The sequence below is a fragment of the Lethenteron reissneri genome, chromosome 7, assembly GCF_015708825.2.
Source record: "Lethenteron reissneri isolate LAM-NWPU_2019-01 chromosome 7, ASM1570882v1, whole genome shotgun sequence".
NCBI lineage: Eukaryota > Metazoa > Chordata > Hyperoartia > Petromyzontiformes > Petromyzontidae > Lethenteron > Lethenteron reissneri.
In genome coordinates, this window is record NC_083785.1 from 12,651,625 (window position 1) to 12,673,853 (window position 22,229).

The window sequence follows — 22,229 nt, forward strand, 5'->3', positions numbered from 1 at the left end:
TAAATTAAATGGTTTACAAATAAGGAGACCTGTGGATGGCAGCATTGCTGTATACATTGTTTTATCTACATCTCTCACTGAAGTTTTAGTGGGGTATCTATACATGGATTGCCCTGGACCCCTGTATTATATATAGTGCATGTGTTGTGAGATCTATACGACTGTAGTTCACAAGCTGCAAATATTGACTGCTTTTACAGATGCTCACATTCATGGTGTCATTGTACTATAAATTGGCTGGAAGACACCAAATCATTACAATTGTATATACTCATGGGTACATAAGCTTCTAAACACAAAGGAAAGTTGAAACTAGTTGAGAATGGGATAATGCTGAAACATAGCGACACATATTAGGTTCACTCTGATGATCCCATACTTTTATATTTATCACACAAGCACACACACACACATATATAGTTCCGGAATAGAATAAGGAAATTTGTGTTAGGGGTTAACCATGCAGAAATATAAATGTAAAAAAAAAAAGCGTGAATCCGTACATACTTGTAATAGGCAATTTATATACACTGTTTATATATAGGTATAAAAGAGTAATAACAACTTATTTTGGTAGCTGCAATGGGGAGGGGGTACAATTTATGGAGCGGAAAGGTAGATATCTCAGGCCCCTGCACAACACATCAAATCTGACCTGTGACATTGAGCACGAACCCTGTTTGTGCGGCAGGGCAGCGTGCGGCTGTTCATTCCTCATCGTGTATTTTAAAGAGTAATAATAAATCAAACCAACAGAAATCAATTTCCAAACGTGTCCACGGAAATGGAGCTCGCATGCTCCTGAAATAGAGTCCACCGGGCAAATGTGATAAGGTGGGCCCTCTCGTCGTCCGTAGCAGCAAAGGCCCCCCCCCCCCTCCTACCCCCACCCTATTGTTATTTTACCTCGGTGTTTGCATCCGCGGTCCTTTGTCATTCTTTCCTGGGTAACCACCACCGCAATGAGTAACCGCATCCGATTCCACTCACCCGGACCGTGCAACAAATAAGACGCTCCGTCTCCATTGTGTGGGCCTGGTAAACCGCGCTGCTCAAGCAGTAAAAAGAATGCCTACGACATGAGAAACCGCAAAGAGCACTAGGGGAACACAAAAAACCTGGCCGTGTACAGAACCAGGCTGACTGTGCAAAACAGTGATCGTGAATGACAATTAAAGCAATTATCATTCAATCACTGGGCCAAGGATCAATACATCCATTGGCTTGTCGAGCTGTCTATCCATCTGTTTCCCTACTCCCTAGGTAGCCGATCTATCCATAATGCTGCCCAGCCCTGTACTCACTCAGCCCTACGAACATTTATCCACATGTTCATCTAAGATAGAAGACATTTATTTAACTCTCTAAATCTTCATTCTCCAAAACAACACCAACCTCTCTCCATCGGTCTACCAGGCACCCTGTCTGTCTACCCATTGACCTAATTTATTTGTTCATTGATTTATCTATTCATTCACATACACATTCGTCCATGTAAATCTAAACATCCGCATATCTATAAAAATTATTTGACTATTTGTCCTTGTAACCCATCCAGGCTGATACATTGTAAGTTCCCATCATCATAATTTAGGCTGCCAAATAACTGAAGTCTTCTCTTCCTGTGTGGTACCACCACATCATATGTTAACCAGTATTGAGCCTGTGATACAGACCGGTCTGCAACCCTGGTGAGGTCCCCAGCAGTGTCGAGCTCCGTGGAGGATCCTACAAATAACTGAAGTGCACAGTAAGTAAATAAGATAACTTTTGAGCAATAACCCTCCTTCAGGGAAGAGCAAGATGTGAGGCAGAAAACAGTAACATTGTAGTTATGTTGTAGTCGCAAATCAGATGGGGATTTCTGACATCACTCGCTCTTTGGAATAAATGACCTGGCTCCGGCACACATGCTCCTTCGGCTTGCTATTTAGATGCACCACAGAACGGGGATGGGTTGTGCCTTTATTGCTGAGAAAAGCAGCTTGCTTGCTGTCGGGTAGGTATCTGAAATTGACATGTAATTGGTGTTATTTATATTATGCCAAACCAATTCATCGATCCATATACCGTGCGCAATTGCCACATTCATATGCACATCATCCTATGGTGCTCATCCATCTCTATTTAGACAGACAAATTAGGAGAGCCCAAGTGAAGATGGTTGTTTAGCCACACGTGGCGCTCAAACACTGCGCTGGCACGGCAGCAGGGAATGGGACGCCACACTGTGACCATTCCGACACGCCTACTCAGCTGTCAAAATACCAGGATAATACCATGGAAAAAAAGTGAGAATATGACTGCCGGGCAGAACATGCCCATGCACTCAAACCATTTTCATTTCCACATCCGAGGCCTGGAAAAGGATATAAATGTCCACACTAGACCATATACGTCCCAAATTATTATATCTTTGGCCAGGGACTTTCACGAAAACGCACATCGTTCCATACAATGGCCTTGAAATTCTGGTTGGTTAGTATCGCTTCAATGCAGTCCAACGGTGTCGCCAGTTAGGTCCTGGGAAAGCGAGGCCTACCCATAAGAATTTGGAGAACTTGGATTGATGATGCCGTTGCTTGGACAGGGCTCAGCAATGGGACAACTCGCAAGAATTGCTGAAGACAAGAACCCTGTGGAGTAGGACAGTCCATGTTGCGGCCAACTCTCGGGTCGAGGAAGGCTTGAAATGGAAAGGAGCCTCAGGCATTTGCAGCGTAATCCTAAGAACCCCAAAAATATGTAATCGGAAACAAGCGAGTAATCCTTTCCCATGTGCACGAGTGCAAAGTTGTGTTGCAAATGTTTATAATGCAGCTGCAAGTTTTATTTAGTCGTGTGTTATCAAGACCAAAAAACCCACTGCTAAATACGTTTCAGCAATGTACGACTGCATCTGCCACGTTGGCCGCACTATGTTAACATCACTTCTACACATGTACTTGCACACAATATGTGCGCGGATACATATGTATTACGAGCAGCTTAACTGTACGACAGAGCCTCAAAAATGCACTGATTTCCTGGACTGTAACCACTGCTTGCCGAACTGTAATTTCTGGTTCTGATTAAGGGCAGGCAGACAGGCATTGCTGTGGAAGCGTGTGAGCCACAGAGGGGGCATGTGCACGTGTGAGCACTCACGTGCACACGTGCGTATGTTACTGCACACATTACGAATAGTAACCATAGTGCTGTATTATGAATTGTTTTCTTAAATACTTTTTTTAAGAGGGTCTTTGCCTTGGATGTTCGGATAACTCACTTTTATGCACGATCATGAGTCACGACTACATTTAGAATAATTGGTGAGTGGCAGCCGAGGGAGGAAATGAACTGAAGAGGATGTTTGAAGAGATAGTGATGAAATCAGCTCGTGTGCAGGTGCCGGGTGGATTTTTACACCACAGGAATGTGAGACATGTGGGACGGCTTGGGTAGGCGTTGATTATGGGCAGCGCAATAATCATCCCTGATAATCATGATGTTGTGGATAATTGGGGTTATCATATAGACAAGACAAAAAATAATCTTTACATTTAATTTTTTTTTCAGCCCATTGGCCTTCTGGACAATAATAGGCCTGAATCTATAGTTGCGATCCAGAAGGTCAAAAGTGATTAACGTGTAGCCCAGCGGTCGGGAACCTATGGCTCGCGAGCCATATATGGCTCTTCCAGTGACGGCATATGGCTCCCAGACAATTTTGAGTTGAAAAAAAATAATAATAAAAAAATAAAAAATCAGTTTGGAACTGATTTTAAAATACTTGTGATATTGTTTAATAATACTGTGTCATTTTAAAGTAAACAGAAATTAGTTTTGAAGATAAATTTCACGGGTCACGCCTGCATGAAGCTCAACCTCACCACGTATGAACCAGACTACAAGGCCATCAGCAAAACCATGCAGCACCAGAAGTCGCATTAAAAGAAAGACATATTTAATTTATTATACGTTAAAAAATACTATATGGCTCTCAATGAAATATATTTAGAAATATTTGGCTTTTATGGCTCTCCCAGTCAAAAAGGTTCCCGACCCCTGGTGTAGTAGCCTGCTTAAACAAAGTCTGCTGTGAAACATTGGTCTGCAAGGTCAATAAGGCCACTGGACTGAAAAAGCATTTCTTTGAGCATTTCTGAATGCGAGAGGAAATCGAAGTGCCCGGAGAAAGCCCACGAATACAAGCGAAGAACTCCCCCCGGTCTAGGATTTCACAGTTGTGCTTTATAGCTCTCCGATGTGTTTGGGGTTGTACCCAATGTTGCTCGACATAACGTCCGATGTTTCGCTCCAGAAGAAGCTCCCTGCAAATGCAGCAAAACATTTGAAATCGTAATAATAGGGTTTTTACTCTTTTTTTCTGGCAACAAAACTGAAACCTTTTTACAAGGATTTATGTCTGCATTAACCACAATACCTGCAGTCAAATGCAAACAAAAAACACGCTATGATAATATATATATGCATTGTCCTTGAAACTGATTGGTCCACACCAAAGGACGGCTTTCTTTTGAGCCTCGACCCAATTGTTGCTAGACTAGAGGACGCCAAAAGGCGTACAGCTCAAAGACAATGCAATATCAAAGTATTGGAAATCGTGCCAACCAGAAAACACATCGGAGAGCTATGAACAAGCAATGCTCGTCGAGGCCAGACAAACTGCTCGGCAAAAGAGCAGTGCTTGCTGTACTACATCATGCAAATAATGATGTCGGTGTGATCCACCAGTTTCACTGGATTAACAGACGTGGGCCACTGCCACACCGGGAAAATACATTAGAGATGGGAGAGTCGGTGCATGTGATGTGTGGGAGATTTACATGGAGGCCATGCAGAGCTTTACCGGCAACATGCCTTCCGATGAAATGCTGCGACACTAAACTGTGGAATAAATGCGACATCTTTAACGTCAGGCAATTGCTTAAATATTTGGTAAAACTATTTTCTAAGTGTTAGAAAATATTTTTACCACACGATTGAACGGGACCATCAAGGTTCCATATTCTTGGTTCTTTCGGTAAAGTCACGTAGAAGGGAAATAATAAAATAATACAATTATTAAACAATAAAAGTTCTCACGACGTTTCGACTGCAACACAAGCAATCATCATCAGGTGGGAAATCCACAGCAAGAACATTTGAAAAAAGTGGCGTTTTTTCCTAACGTCAGCACCACAGACGGCGATTTGGCAAGTCGACGTCAGATTTGGCAAATCGACGTCAGCACCACAGACGTCGATTTGCCAAATCGCCATCTGTGGTGCTGACGTCGACTTGCCAAATCGCCGTCTGTGGTGCTGACGTTAGGAAAAACCGCCACTTTTTTCAAATGTTCTTGCTGTGGATTTCACACCTGATGATGATTGCTTGTGTTGCAGTCGAAACGTCGTGAGAATTTGTATTGTTTTATATTTGTATTATTTCATTATTTCCCTTCTACGTGACTTTACCGAAAGAACCAAGAATATGAATCCCTGCAGTCACGAAAGCATTAAATCAAAATTTAAAACCATCAAGGTTCTTTGCCAAACGATTGTGGAGGGTCTAGACAAAACGGAGACTTTAACTTCAAGGGTCTTCACAACAGGGAAAACACGAAAACGAAAATAGCAGGTGTGTAAAAACACAAACATGCATAAATAAAAATTACACTCGCACAAGTACAATACACGAATGCATGTCATGATGCACCAGGGCCTATTGCCAAATCTCCCGGAATGCGCCGTTATCTCGTCAGATCTCGGACACCGATCAGAATTGAGCGTCGATAGGGTGCTTGGATGGGTGAACACCATGAATCAAACAGGTGTTATAGTTTGCTGCGGGGACACACTGTGGGAAGCAGGGGGGGATGCAGCGAAATTCGTTGCTATATTTTACTAGGCTGGGAAGTCTGTGCTCTCCGCCTTCATGAACGCACGCTGACGAATGCGGTGAAATATGGTCAAATAACCCAACCAACCTACACAGCACGGGGAGGCCCTCATCCAGCAGTGGAATGACAAAGAGGTGTATATGAACATGTATGGGAAACGTGCACGGAAACACAGCACACTCGCAGCGCAAAGTTCATATATAGTAGGGTTGTGTATAGATTGATGACACTATGAAAAGTATGAATTTAAAAAAGCTAAAGCAGTGGACTTCAAGCTGGGTAGAATATTCCCATGAGACATTTCATCAGCTGGGGCACTTCATAGATCACTGCTCATATATTTCAAGCTCAAAAAAATAAAAGATATAGCGAATACAGTAATTTTTAAATCCATTTCAAGAAAAGGAATCGTGAAGTTCAGTGCTGAAAATTCTATTACACCCTTCACAAACCACTATCGATCAATATGTATTTGCGGTAACATTTAAGGCACGATGGTGAATGAATAAAGGGGATTGCGGAGTAAAAGAGTGGCGAGTCAATAATTTCAGGAAAAAGAGTCCTGGATGTGCAATGTCTAAAATCCACTTCAGCTAAAAAAAGCCATAAACATTAATAAAAAACTAAAAATATTTCAATGTTCATTTTGCTTAATGAGTGGATCTTACCAACTTGCAATTTTGAGCAATGTTATTGTAACTCTCGTGAACAATGAAATAATGAGCAAACAAAAATATCCACACGTTTTCTTTAGCAAATATGACTGGTTTCAATTTTGAAGCTGTGTTTTTGTGTGTGTGTGTATATATATGTGTGTGTATGCATTATTAAAATTATTGTTGTTACACTGCTTTATTGGGACATGGGAAAAATTAAAAAGCTGTGTTGTCAAGAGCAGGTTTTTCTCCGGGTGTGCCCATATTTTTCTTTCCAAGATTATGGATAATCTTGGTTTATTTTGCACTATCCTATGTATCTGGTCAGAAGGGATTTACTACGGGGCAAGAAAGTGAAAATGTGACATTTTTTATTTTACAAACACTTGTGTCCCTTTCAATCACAGGATATAATAAGGAGATGCTATTAACATTTACATTCTTTATTAACCCACGACCGGATGAAGGCCTCCACATTGCAATGCCAGTCACTCTGGTTGCTGGACCATACTTCACCATACTGGTACATGTCGGCTGTTGAAGTGGTGGGCCCAGAACTGACAGGTTTATGATTTGTTTTTTGCCGAAGTTACTCAGAGTGCCTTGAGGATACATTTTCCATAAATTGGAGAGAGACAACATTATTCCACATATGCTAACCTCAGGGGTGAAACTGTGGCACAGTGGTTGGCACACGACTCTTTAAACCTGGCGCCCCGAGTTACAATCCCAGCCATGGGCTCACATCAATGATAAGTGAAATATTAACCGGTCCTGGATCCCCCCCTCCCCGTTAATCGACCCACACAAACATTCGTGATCGAGAAGGGTCAAACAACCCCTATGAACGACACAGCGAGGGGAAGCCTTCATCCAGCAGTAGACTAACAATGGGCGATAATGTTTTTTTAATTCAATACGGGTATTAAAATCCATTCAGGATTTCAGTGGGACTTGCTGACACACTTTGTCGAGTACAATGCCCAACATCATTATTAAGTGCATGCAATTTAGCGTTATCTGCACAATTGTATGCTGAACATGCCCGTAATGTTGTGTAAACAAAATGTAGCAACAATCGACCTTGTATTGGCATTATTGACAGCATCGTTGGATAAACAGAACAAGTGAAAAAAATAGCAGTTACTTAAATGGAGCTTCATGAATAAAACTTAAATTTATAATTCTTTACAAATATTCTCATTTTTTTGTCATAAATATTCACACATCCCTTCTATTTGAGCCTCTCTAGACGTAATGTTTAGCGACGGGGTTTTTTCTTCAATCACTGTCTCATTTATGGTTATCATTTTATTGCAGCAAGCCCTTACAAAAAGCTCACGAATGTAAGCCCTTCATTTGTTGTTGTTGCGGGAATGTCAGGGCTGGGATAAGGGAGAAAACATTGAAGGCTGCGCGAATTACATGTTGAGCAAAAAGCATAGTTGATCTGTTAATACCTCCCTGCTGCTGCTGCTGTTGTATCTGCTTTTATACACGAATAAATACACGCATGCACTCATACAACAAAACACAAACGAGGCGGGAGCGCTCGCTTGCATACTGCACAAACACCACGCACACACACGCCAACAAAAACTACCCCCGGTGACAAGGCACAAAAATACATGAAGTTACACACCACATTTGGTCATGCCGTTTAAAAACTAACATGTTACACATACATTCTCAAACGTAACTACACGGAAGAATTACCCACGAATATGCATAATTTAATTCCTACCGAGACCAACACAAACACCGTGTTGGCTTAATTTCCTACCCAAATTTAAAATAATTTCCACTACCTAATTTCGAAAACATGAATCTTTCGTGGGAAATGGAGAATCTTCTTTGGAAGAAACATATTTTTAAAATGCAAAAACTAAAATTTATATTCCAAATCACATGCCAGAAGAGCCCTCAAAAGAGAAGCTAACGACACAAGTTGCTTCACTGTACTATGATCATAAATTAATAAAAGTAAAATAAAATAAAAAATCACGACGTTTCGGAGGCAACACAAGTCTCCGTCATCAGGTGGGACCGTCACAGCCAGATTTGCTGCATCACTTGATGCAGCACTTGATGCAGCAAATCTGGCTGTGACTTTACCGAAAACGCCTAAGAATACGTGTCACTCGACCCCAGCCCATGCGAGAGCGCGACCCACCCAACATTCGTTGCAACCTGCATCTGCAACGGACCTCGCGCGACTGTGGATTTGTGCGGAAGCCGTGAAAGAATCATTGCTCTGACCCACATTCATTCAGTTTTAATTAATGGTCGATGGGGGGGGGGGGGTCACATCGCCGGTGCGTGTGGTTCCTGAATGTGGCTTCAAACACCCTGGGGCCAATGACGGTTAAATTACATTTTACTATTTTATTTATTTTACCAGGTAAGACACACTGATAGCTATATAGGCCATTTTCAGAAGCGACCTGGCCACAAATAATAGCTTATCGAAGTGGCTAACCACGTGGAAATGTCTAGCAGCCAAATACTCCAATCGCATGTTTCTAAAAGTGTGGAGGGAAAACCCGGAGGAACCGGAGAAAATTCCATGCGACGACGAGGAGAACATGCAAACTCCAAATATACAGACCACAGGGTCGGGATTGAAGCCACGACCTCCTGTATAACAGGCGAGGTAGTTAAAAATATCCCCCCTACCGCGACGGCCATTAACATAGAAAGACGACCGGTCCCGTTCCAGTAAGAAAAACCTCGCACAAATGCACGTAGGCAGGCAACTCTATGGGGTTACGCAAGCACATCGCCAGACTAAAGCGCTCATAAAGGGTTGATCACCTGGGCGACCGCCCCGTGGGAGAACCCAGTGCGACTTTAAATAATAATAAAAAAGGAACTGATGAAAGCCTCACTGGCTCCAAAAGAATTAAAGGCATGTTGGGAAGCGAGGGCGGCGAGGGGATGAGTTTTTTTTTTTATGGCGTCCTTTGTTGTGTAACAGGTCGGGTGATCTTGAACTAAAGACGCTCCCCTGTTTAAACTCATCACGTGAATGATGGCTAGAGAAACACATCGTAGGAAATGCAGGACATGATGGCATCAGAGTGGGTTTTTGGCAGGCAATGAGTAGTCAACCATCGCCCCGAGGCACTTTGCTGTATTGTCACAATTCAACAATTGCCACACTCGATGCGTAATTTTTCACCCCCCAACCCCCTCCACGGCAATTCAGAGTCAAGATTTTATTTAAGAATCAATTCTATTTCTCTCGTGTTTACCATCGCTTTGTATTCTCATTTGGTCTGTCTCATTTGTACAGATTAGTTTATTCCAATATCCAAAAATGCTACATTAAGCATGTGATTTGCATAACATTGTCATTAGATCATAAATAACACGATGTAACACGATTTTTGTTCTTGGGTAGTAAGTGTTATTTTCTAATTGCTTATGCCTCAAAAGTAGAGAAAATGGACTTTATGTGAAGGAATGACACAGATGCACACGTTTTCTTATTGAAAATAGGTACATTTCAAAATATCACAACAGTCCTGGTCACAAAAGCAAAGTTTGTGGGGAATAATAGCAATTTCTGTACTTTTGAGGCATAAGCAATAAGGAAATAACACTTACTACCCAGGAACAAAAAAAAATAGAAGTTTGTTTCAGTGTTATTAATGAAGTGGATTATTAACTTTGCTTTTGTGTCCTGATCACACAAGCAAAGTTTGTGGGGAATATATAATAGCCATTTTCTGTACTTTTAAGGCATAAGCAATTGGAAAATAACACGATTTATTCAAGTGCGATATAATGCATGCCACTGTGAGCATACTAATCAATTTTAATTACTGAATGTTTCATCATTACATGCCCAGTTGCTACGATGGAATAGAAAACAAGAAACAGCTGGCACATTGTTCAAGACCACATGTTCTTCAATTCCATTCTTGTTAGACTGTACAGCTGCTTAACTGCTTCGATACTGGCAATTTAACAAAAGTACTCTCGTAAAATATATTCCTGGGCATGACAGCAACACCAATTAATTTACCGTTGCCGTCTAACCATTGCCCTACAACTTTCTTGGAACTCATTGCCGGTCACTGTCTGGGATTTGTAAATTGTTGGCCGGTTCTGCTGGTTTAAAGTGTTCTGTAAAGCGTACAAGACGTAAACATAGTGCCCCTGTGCTATACGAATGGCGTGATTACAAATGTACTCACTCTTAGGGGGACAGTGGTGGAGGTCAAGTGACCCGTGTACTGGGCTTCGCGAGGCCTTGTGTTCACACGAGGGACACGTTAACCATAACCCCAACGGAAAACACCGCGGGCACACTTTAAAAGGCCTTGCTAACACGTGACTTCTGATAGCTAAAAGCATTTCCTCTTGCACCAGGCAGCACTAAGTATTTTGGGCTGAATACAGGGTGAGATGTCCAGGGTGTCCACAAAGGTTAGTTTGAGAACTTAATAATTAAAATGATGAAACAGTTTGAGCCAGGTTGATAAAAAAAACTACGCACACCCGTAGTTGATAGTACGAAACTTTCATGGTACGTATCATCCCACTAATCTTACATGTGCCTCCGCTACAGCGGTGACGAGGAACGTCACATTGAGATTTGAGGAGTTCCAGGTGTTCGCTCGCATCCTGACTGTGATTGCTATAAACGCTTCTGTTATGCGCGCTGTTGAATAAATTCCAAGCTTTTTAGCTTTAAAAAGAAAAGCTAAGTAGCGTACAAAATCAAGGTCTCCTTCACATATCCGAATCTCCACGTAAACAGTTTTTTAAAATAATTTATTACACAACCCATCAGTCGCACGGCCTTCTGGGAGTGCATAAAATCAGCAGCATAGTTTAAAAACAAGCAATCTCTGGGCCCGTTACTAAATAGTCAATGCTGGTAAACTGCTGATCTTACAGAAGGACATTGTCTGCTTAACTATTTTGTTATTTATATTCTCAACACTGATCGGACAAAAGTTGCAATTAACTAATATTAAGCGTTATAAAATTCATGTTTGTATATATGTATATATTTATATCATTAAGGTATAGTGTTTTCTGGATACACTGTCCAGACAACAACCACATATACATTACAGGAACCTGATTTAATTGATAGCACAGATTTTTTTTTCACCTTTAGTAGGTGATAAACAGATTTCCAGCATACTTGAATGAGTTTCCAACATAGAAGTACTAAATATACATACAGAATAGATAACATGGGGATAAGAGGATTTGACCCTTTTGGCGGGACCCCAGGGTCCCATAAGCCCCCGGCTCTCGCATAAACTGCGTTGCGACGTCATTTTATGTCTATTGGAGGCGAACGACACGGCAATCTATTCCTCTCGACGAGCTCTACACGATGCCCTAAATCGAAGTTTGAAAGTTTTGTTTCTTCTGCACATTCGTCCTCGCTGCTACGCTTGAATGACATGACATCAGAATGATCCGCGCCAGGTGGGTCGTGGCGTTTATGTGCGCGGCGGGACGGAGTCGCCAAAAATAAATTAATTAATCACGATTTTTACTTCGTTTATTCGGGACCCCGGGGTCCCGCCATAAGGTTCATTTGTGGAAAAGCTAAAATTTAATGACGCTCATAAGCAGGATCAGTCTCCCGTGAGGGCGTTGTTTTAAAGCCAGTTATAACTCCCTCCACTCACCCACGCCCCCTTAATCCAACCAATTTACTCGGCTTGTTTCAAATTAGGCATGAAGCGTTGTACGTGCTCCATCCTTTTTTAATGCCTCATCCGTAATAAAACAACGCCATTTAAAACCACTGTCTTGCTCATGTCTGTTAAATCATAAAAATCCCAATTTTATTTAAAACTCTCTCGACATCATATCATGCGATAAAGAGGAGTCCTTTTTGGAACTCTCACAGAGCAGCGCATCACCCCGGGCATTTTTCGCAAACTTCCGGCAGAAGATGATATCACAGAACTACCTCCGAGGTGCTTTCAAGAGGGGTGCTGCACATTTGACATGCACCAAGCTATAGAATGTTCTTCTAATGTCAGCCAAACCATAACTTTTATGCTATTAACAAGAATTTTGCCAACTTAGTAAAATGTTTTATTTGATACGGTAATTTTTTTTTTGCATGCAGCTGTTGGTGACCGGGCTTAGACTTGAGAACTCGGTTTAATTACAGATGACTGCCCGATTTGAACCTAAGATCCAGAAATACTGATCCATTGCTCTGACATCTGAGCCACCGGTCCCACCGGTCCCACCTCAAGTGGGGTTTTTATTGTTCATATTGTCTGTGGCACTCGTTTACCTGGAAAATAACTTAAATTTTTTTTATACATAGGCTTCATGACCAACAATATGGTTCATAATTGGTTACTTTTGGGTTAGATCGTATAGGCACGTACATTTTCAGCTAAACCCTCCACCACACGACAGAGCCAATCAAATCAACTTGTTGCATCTCTAAATATGCCAATTGATGTGGTTTTTCAGCATAAATGTTAAAAGCAAGCAAAATGTGTACAATTCTAGACATTTTACTGGCCATTATGTCCAGCATTATCAGGTGTTAACAGCTCAGCTCTCACATTAATGATCTTCCTGATTGGTCCTTAAATTCATCAACTAAAACTAAACTATTTTATTTCACCAGGTAAGGCTCACTGAACTATATAGCTATTTTTCAGAACGAAAAATCCACACACCAGCCCGCAGGGAGAGAGACATGCAAACTCCAAATATGCAGGCATCAGGGTTTGGATCGAACCCATGATCTACTGTATACTAGGTGAGGTAGTAAACATCTCGCCACTGTGGCAAGATGTTAACAATCATACACGTGATCCAATTTAATAATTAGTTGATTACTGGATGATTGGTTATGATTGGCATTAGTTTAACTAGGTGAATCTATTTAGCGATTGTGAACAGAAGCTATCCTTAAGTATACGAAGGTGTATTGTTGGTAAGTCATGATATTGTGATTCTAGTTGAGCGTTAATTGGTTAATAGGGTTAAGCGAGGTAATATTATGGTGATTTTAATATAAAATGTAACATCAACAATCTCTGTAGTAAACCTCTATTACTAATTCCACATTGTGCTGATGATGCTGGATATAAATCTCCAGCAAAACTTTAGCACAAGTGTCAAAATGTTGCTAGCTTTTCAACAATTTAGTTTGATTTTAAAAGTCTAATTAATTGGCATATTTGCCCACGTGACAACTTAGCTTGAGTATCTCTGTCAGGTGGTGGGTGGTTATAGCTGATAATTGCCATTATCCCTGCACATTCTAACCCAAAAGTAACTTATTATGAATCATAAAATGAATTTTCATAATTGTATCTGTAGCTACCATGGGGTGGTGAGGAACGAACAGCAGCGGAGCAGTCATATAAAGCAGGGAAAAGTGTACAAGGAGGTGAAAGTAGCAAAGTGTAACCGCTGAACGGCCTGATTTTTTAAAGCGCACATTCTCTTTCAAATCGGACTGCGAAGGTGAAATCTCTGCAAGGAAACCCAATCCAACAACTTCAACGTTCAATTTTTGGGCACGTTTTGCGCACCTGGAAGATCGTGAACATGCACGGGCATCATCGTCCGAGCGTTGACGCAGAAAAATCTTGACAAGGAATGGTTGAACACCGCAAGTTATCATATAGCTTTTGTTTTTTGTAAGCCCTCACCTTCCTGGCATCTTTTAATTCACTGCCTTGATCTTTGCCTGCCTATTAAAATACAAAAAAAAGTCATAAGCCGGCTAAAATTCGTGGAGAGCTTTTGTTATTTCCACCTCTCACACAAGTGTGGTTGTTTGCCCGTTAAATCTCCAGCATCCATTTGCCTGAGTGTCTCAAGGGTGTGATGCCTCCTGTCTGTTGGGACATGGAGCTGGCACCATCCAGATAAATAAATAGATACTGCATTCAAGCCCTGCGTGATTCAGGCCAAAAATTGGCACCCCCCCCCCCCCATGCTAACAAAAGGCCGTGGTGTAGTGAGTTTGATTAACTCCGTTCAGTTGCCTAAAAGAAAGTCAGTAAAAAAAATGTTGAATCACTGTTAATGGGCCGATTGTCTTTGTGTTTTCATCGCAAGTCGTATCTCTTGTCTTTGACAACACTGGGATTTAGAGCAATTCATGGAAGGCCACTTGGAACACAATTTCACTCAATCCCAATCAAAAGATTAAAATCACCATGGCGACGCAGCACTACAGAAAAGGCAACGACAGAGAGAACCACTCAACCGGTGTGAAGCTCCAGGAACAGAGAGGGGTGCGCCCAGCAATGTGCCCCCTCGCTTGGTGCATCACAAACTACATCAAGCACTTGCAAGCTACATTGCGCCCATGCCCTTCAAAAAAGCAAAGGGACAGACAAATGAAAGCCTGTTTTTCTTGTGTCCTTTGATCAATAATCACACTTGATGTACCTTTGCACAGTTAATTGATTGGGACAATCGATGGGACACAGTATTAAATTGATGCATTTGTTCATTTGTGCATCACAATTAAATGTAAAGTAGCACACGTTTGAGTGTTTATGGATGTCTACACTTTGATTAATCGTGCTCGCCGTGAGCTGGATATAGACCAGGTGCTTACAGGAAGCTTGAGAATACATAGCTGGCATGGATGTTTAGGAGGTAGAATAGCTTTAAAAAAAATAACCCGTAAAAACAAAGTTTTTCACTATAAATCCTTTATATGCGTGGCATCGGTTTTATTTTATTATTCATTTCTGTTTTTCTTGAGTAAGAGTTTCATTTTTATCACATTGGTATTTTAAATTAAATATGAAAAAAAAAATTCCTAAAAAGTGGAACATTTTGAAAAAAAATTTCACGAAAATAAATTGTCACGCACAACGAGTCTGTGTGCAAAATGTCAGCTCGATTAGATCACGGGAAGTGGGTTAAAAAACGACCGAAAGATTTGCACGGTCGTAAGCGCGCAAGCAAGCAAGTGAACTTAATATAAAGGATTTAAAAAGGAAGACCAGTTGAGATGCATAATGCTCACTTAAATAACGGTCCTGTTTTTGTTATTCAATAAAAACATTTCTTTTTTTTTGCAAAAGCAATAGACTGCACAGAGCCAACCCCTTCATATTGCAAGGTTATGTGAATACACCACGCTAAATACAATGGCTCTATCGGTGGTCTCTGTGCCCTATTTAGAGGGGTAATTAAGCAACCTCAGTCATTGTAAACACACGCTGCATCGGTTGGAGGTACCCATGTTTTAGTCAACAAAAGGTAGTCTGCCAAAAGTTTTACTTAAATACACTCGACTTGAAGCTTTCGTTACTGCAGGAATTCATATTCTTTGGGTCTTTCGGTAAAGCCACGTAGATAGAATTTCTCCCGCCTCGGCAGCTCTCGCTATATTTTTTCACCTGATGACGATTGCTTGTGTTGCGATCGAAACGTCGTGATAATTTTATTATTTTTCTATCTACGTGGCTTTACCGAAAAACCCAAAGACTATTTAAATACACTCTACTACAAAACTGTAGTTGGACACAGTCTCATGAAATATAAACATGTCAATCTTGATTTGAAGCTTTCGTGACTGCAGGAATCCATACTCTTTGGTTCTTTAAGATAAAGTCACGTAGGTAGAAAAATAAAATATTATATCACGACGTTTCGATCGCAACATAAGCGGTCGTCCTCGGGCGGAAAAAATAATCCAGCAGTGATAATTGTATTACCGAAAGAACCAAAGAGTATGTAAACATGTCAATAGTCACAAGATAACTTCAATAAGTAATTCTGGTTTTTTTTTATATACATTTGTAAAATAAGAGAAACAACATGTCTCTCCACGTTTGGAGCTGTCAAGCTGTTCTTTGTAACCACCAAAATGAAATAAATATGCTTGTGGGTTTTTATTCTCTCTTCTTTGCTACCACAGTGGTCTGGCTGCCCACGTTTAAACAATAGCGGAAATTTATTTTTGAAACAGATTACGGAAAACCACAAATACAACAAGTTCTTGCACGCAGTTAAGTATTCTGGGAACATCAAATATGGGCAGGGCTCCAGCACGAGTTTAAACAATGAGCAATATAATATATTACGATATGAAACCAGATGATATTTTATGATACTATTGTGAGATAAATTCAAATAGTTTTACTTATTACTTATTGATGTCAGCAGTAGGGTGTCCTGCGATAGAACAGCTATCATTTTTCCCCTGTGCTGCCAATTATTCGGAAAACCATAATGCAAAGCGCTTATCTGAAGGATAATAGCTACTTATTTCTGAACTTTAATTAATGAGTTTGATCAACGATAATCTCAAAATAATATTTTTCAAACCGGACTTTACAATTATCACAGATCTTATATCATGCATTGGTAACACTACTTAGCACTGAAGTTGGCCCATTATTTTTGTGAAAACAGACACGACTATGAATCTGTCCATCAAAATAGACATTAATTTGTAATTGTGTTCATAAAGCCACACATATCACATTAATTGGCATGCAATAATTTTACATTCAAATATTCCTGCTGCCAGGGATGCTGGCGGATGTATGAGTCATAAATCAAAGAGGAACACGATGTCTCAATACATTAACAGGAACTGTATGTTCTAAACTTTAACCATGGCTAGGAGGTGAATAATTGGGGATTGACAAGATGAACCCTGGCCTTCAGAGTTCAACTGCATTATACAGCAACAATTATTATTGTGACTTTCCACATCTTAAATCATATGCTTCGCACAATGAGCATGGTTTTTTGTAAATATAAGTTAATCATGCTGCATTGAGAAAACTAACGTTCAAAGAGAGATTTCTTGAAGTGTTCTGTTATTGTTCGCCTGTTTGTGTTTCTGCTAAGAAGTGTCAAAAGAATAAACATTCCAGCCTGACAGAATCGTGATTTTACTCACAAGTTCCACGTTCTTTTTGAGGCATCAGAACGCTACATCTGCAAAGTGTGTAAATGCCTGCTAAAGTCATCTATGTATATTTTTTTATGCACTGGCAGAAAACAATTACAGGACGCATAATTATTCCGGAAATCCAAGTTATTGGAAAACAGATGAACGTCCTCCAGTGTAAATGCTTTTAAAATTGACTCCCGATGAACACGTGACCACAACACTTCAAAGCAGCCCATCCAAACTGGTCAAGTACAGAAGACAGTCAGTGCCACTGCTGCACTGCTACACTGGCAGCAGCAACGACTATATAATTCATCTTTACTCAGGCCAGGCCAATGGTTTAGTTGCTAATTCATAGCTCTAATCATCACTGCAGCAGAACATCTAGTATCTGGTCACACCATCTTATAATGTTGGGATGCTTCCATATGACCTGTCCAGAACACAAACACAAGGCTTTTACCACCACCCAATAGCACTCTTCACCAAACGCAATATAATTTAAGTAAGCAAATCATGCTTTAATGGTAATTCATACATGTACCAATGAGGAAAAATCCCATCTAGGTCAAGCGGCAAACACACACACACGGATACATAAAGTATAGCCAGATGCTGTTAGCGGAGCCTCTATCACAAACAGCATGAGGGTAATGGGTTGATGACCACATTTTTCCCAGTTGCCTCTGCTGCCTCTCCGAACACTACCGAGGCAAAGGAGTGCCTCAATCAGATACAAGACAAATCAAATGAACTCCGCACATGTCATTAGCGCTGTCTTATAGCAGAAGAAAATAGAGATGTGGTCAGTCTGACATTTCATAAAATTGCCATTCGGTAGAGAGCGAATAGAGATGTATTCACTTTCAAAAGACTACACACATTCCACCGTGACACTGTGAAAACTGGCCATTTCTAAAGAGAATTGACTTGTGAAGAAACATTTCATTTCTGTTCATAAGGCAGTCTTAATTACGAATGTGAAGACTTAATTTTTTTATGTTTGTGCACCACTGCCAGCAAGGTGCCTTCAATATTTTTGTTAATATCAGGTGCATGTAATCATTTTGTGGACATATGTACATCACAGGACCATGAAATGTGTCCAGCGATTGGGTTAGGACTTCACTCAGCAGTGGATTGTCCATGGCCAACGATTGCCTCTGATGTACATGGTTTGGATACGAACTTAACATGACAAAATGTAATATGCCGACTATCACTATACTGGGCAGAGTGGTGTGTGTGTGTGTATATATGCAGACTCGCGTGCATACGCAAAGAAGTGGAAACAAGCCCAGAGTTTGCCGTGTTTAAACAAATGCTGCTGGAAAACATTGGTCCCAAAGGCCCAATGGTCGATGAACTTAAATGTTATTTCATTTCAGCCATGAAGCAGATGCCTGGGTCTCTTATTTATTTATTTACCACACGTAGTCCAGCAGGAGAAACACGTACAATAAATTCACGAGCACACACATATTGCGGTGACCTGATGGAGGATAATTGCAGTGGTTTAGGCAATTTATTTTCATCTGCATTCAAATCACTGTATGGTTTACATACCACATTGTTCGTGTGCACATGCGGAACACAATGTGTTGCCAGCACAGTACCGAGAATGATCAGCACTGGCTTGGCATTCATCAACAGTGTAAGCGTAGCTAAATTTTTTCTAGTTTAATGTTGGAGACATTTTAATAGCCACTCTTTGAATTAATGTCCAGCATAAGAACTGGGTCTGTGATTGTACTGTATTTTGTCAGAAAAAGCTCTGTTCAAGAGAACATTATAATGAAAACTCCGATTCATTGCCTTGGGGCTATTCCTCATGCATTGTACGACTAGAGCCTCTCCTTCTCGCTCCGCTATTTCCCGCTCTGGCAGATGTAAGATAAAACTTTCTTTAAAAAATTAGGGCCCACTGAGCTATGAGCTCTTACTCTTTGGTTCTTTCGGCAAAGTCACGTAGAAGCCACCTGGCCACGAATGATAGCCCAACGAAGTGGCTTATCAAGTGGACATTTACGACAGCCAAGAACTCAAAACGCACGGAGAAAAATCCACGCGACAAAGGGGAGCACATGCAACCTGCAAGTATACAGCAGGCGTCAGTGTCGGGGTCGAACCTACAACCTCCTGCATACCAGGCGAGGTGGTTAACATCTCGCCACAGCGGAAGTGGTAAAAAGAAGAGTTACAGTGCCTTCCCCAATTACATGCGACTTGCCAAAGCAACAGATTTGCTTACTCTCCACACAATAAAATGGGTGGGTGATTGGGCGAGCGGACGAACTCAGAAAAATATGTAACAGAAACATTAACACCACCATAGTGTTTTCACAGCACAAGGTTTCTGCACCTACCACCACCACCCGCCTGGCTAATTGGCGATCATAGCACACACACACGCAGCTTCATAGCGAGGCGACAGCAACAACCAAAACTAATTATGTGCTACTGTCCAGCCTCCAATGGATGAAGCAGGCAGAATGATGAGGAAGCAGGGGGCCCATTGGACTGATTTAGAGGAGAAACGCATGCTCGACATGCAGCATGCAGGGTTCGCATTCTCATCGCAAGGCGATGTAGGCACTTTCGCCAAGCTGTGTGGCGGGGGGGGGGGGCACTGGCTGCAAATAAGAGACGTTCCGGGCAATGGGCCTCCCCCGCAGTACAAGAGAGGTACTGCGGGGGAGGGCCACTGCCCAGAACGTCGTTTGTTGTATGCGCTTTTTTGGGAGGGGGCGCGCAGTGTTGTTGACGACTGTTGTTCTGTTGTTGTTGTTGCTGTTGTTGTGTCATTTGTGTCCGCGCACCACCGCCAATGGAAGTGTCAAATAATTTGTGTTCAGATGCACAAAGTGTTTGGGTAAAGTCACGTAGAATGGAAACAATAAAAAACATAAAATAAAACATAATAAAATAATTTCGGCCACAACGCAAGCTGTCTCCCCGACAGATCTGGTCTTCACCTGATGACGGCTGCTTGCGTTGTGGCTGAAACGTCGTGAGAATTGTATTTTATTATGTTTTATTTTATTATTTTTATTGTTTCCATTCTACGTGACTTTACCGAAAGAACCAAGAAGATGAATCCCTGCAGTCACGAAAGCTTTAAATCGAAAAAATAAAAGTGTTTGGGCTCAACGTTTGTGTGCATCTCGCTTCGAGCAGCCGAACCGCCCTCTGCTTGCATAATTAATTTGCGGTAACATTTATATGCAAGATTGGAAACGTACACCTATATGCAACGGGCTCCCTCAACAATAACACGGTGTACAGTGTGCTTAAGAAAGCCAATGTTGCACGATGCAGACTGAACGCATGCCTCATTCTTAATGCAGGTTGACAATGTTGCCTAATGGTAAATGGAACGTGCTAGATGGACACCGACATGCAGCATACCTAATGCAGGCTAATATTACATTAAATTGCCCATCATGTGCTATGATGAAGGCCCATTTTAGAAACGTTGCCTGTTGCTTCTATCGACGAATGCAGATTTTTTTTTGTAAATGCAGCAATGCCGACAGTTTCACCAAGGATATGATTATTTTACGTAAAATAGGCTTACTGTACAGTTTTGCTGCAATGAAAACATGGAGTATGTAGATACAATCATCCTACAGCACTGAAATAAAGAATACAAATGCATTAATATCGCGGAGTTAATTAACATACAGTTGTATAACAATTACGGTGCTGCGTTATGATCACACGTACATGTCAAGGGCTGTTTAGCTGCATCTGTTCTTACCGGAGAGGATTTTTTCCTTCTTGGTTCTTTCGGTAAAGTCACGTAGAACGAAAATAATAAAATAAATAAAATAAAACATTATAAAATAATTCTCACGACGTTTCGGCCACAACACAAGCAGCCGTCTTCAGGTGGAGAACAGGTCATTCAGACTCTGCCTTCGCGACAGACCTGTTCTCCACCTGAAGACGGCTGCTTGCGTTGTGGCCGAAACGTCGTGAGAATTATTTGATTATGTTTTATTTTATTTATTTTATTATTTTCCTTCTACGTGACTTTACCGAAAGAACCAAGAAGATGAATCCCTGCAGTCACGAAAGCTTTAAATCGAGGATTTTTACCCTCGGCCCACAAAGTGTGAGGCAACACCGAGCCCCAGCAAGCTTTCTGCAAGGGTAATCTGGCAATTAAGAATATGCGGGCACAACCATTCGCGACCGCAGATGGTCAAGTGATCTTACGTACCACATCAATTATCATAAATTGCGATTTTAGGAGAAGTTGATGTCTCCAAAGCACATTATGAAGACAGCTGACGATGCCCCCAAATTGTATGCAGTACACATCCTGAACACAAGCAGAGCACACCCAAGACAGTGAAGTACACAGCTGGCGGATTTAAATATAAAAAGAGATATAATCCAGAATGCGGTATATCTATATTTAACGGCATGCTATAGGGGGATTATCTATGTGTCACAGTTACAGTGAGATGGAGTATGATGCATGTGACTCTGCCACACACGAGCTCTGAGAATGGGCCCTCTGCATCTCAATAGGATCCACCACACAAATGTGATAAAACAAGTTATGTAATCTAGCACCTGCTGGCCTGCGATAAAATGCAGTTACATCTCTACATATTCATCATTTAAAATACTTCATCCCTGCAAAGCATTCAAATAAACAATCCATTGTGAGGGGGCCAGTTTGAATTTATTTGAATTTGTTTAGGAAATGCTGCGTTTTTTCTGCGAAAATAAATCATTTAGATTCACTGCATTTCAGTACTTAAACAGCTGCACTTAAATTTCACTAATATAG

General features: G+C 41.1%; 1 protein-coding gene across 3 annotated transcripts in view; it reads right to left on the reverse strand.

Moving 5' to 3' along the window:
* LOC133357994 (catenin delta-2-like) overlaps positions 1–22,229 on the reverse strand; it is a 291,019-nt gene that overhangs the window by 207,767 nt on the left and 61,023 nt on the right. The gene's annotated exons all lie outside the window — the stretch shown is intronic.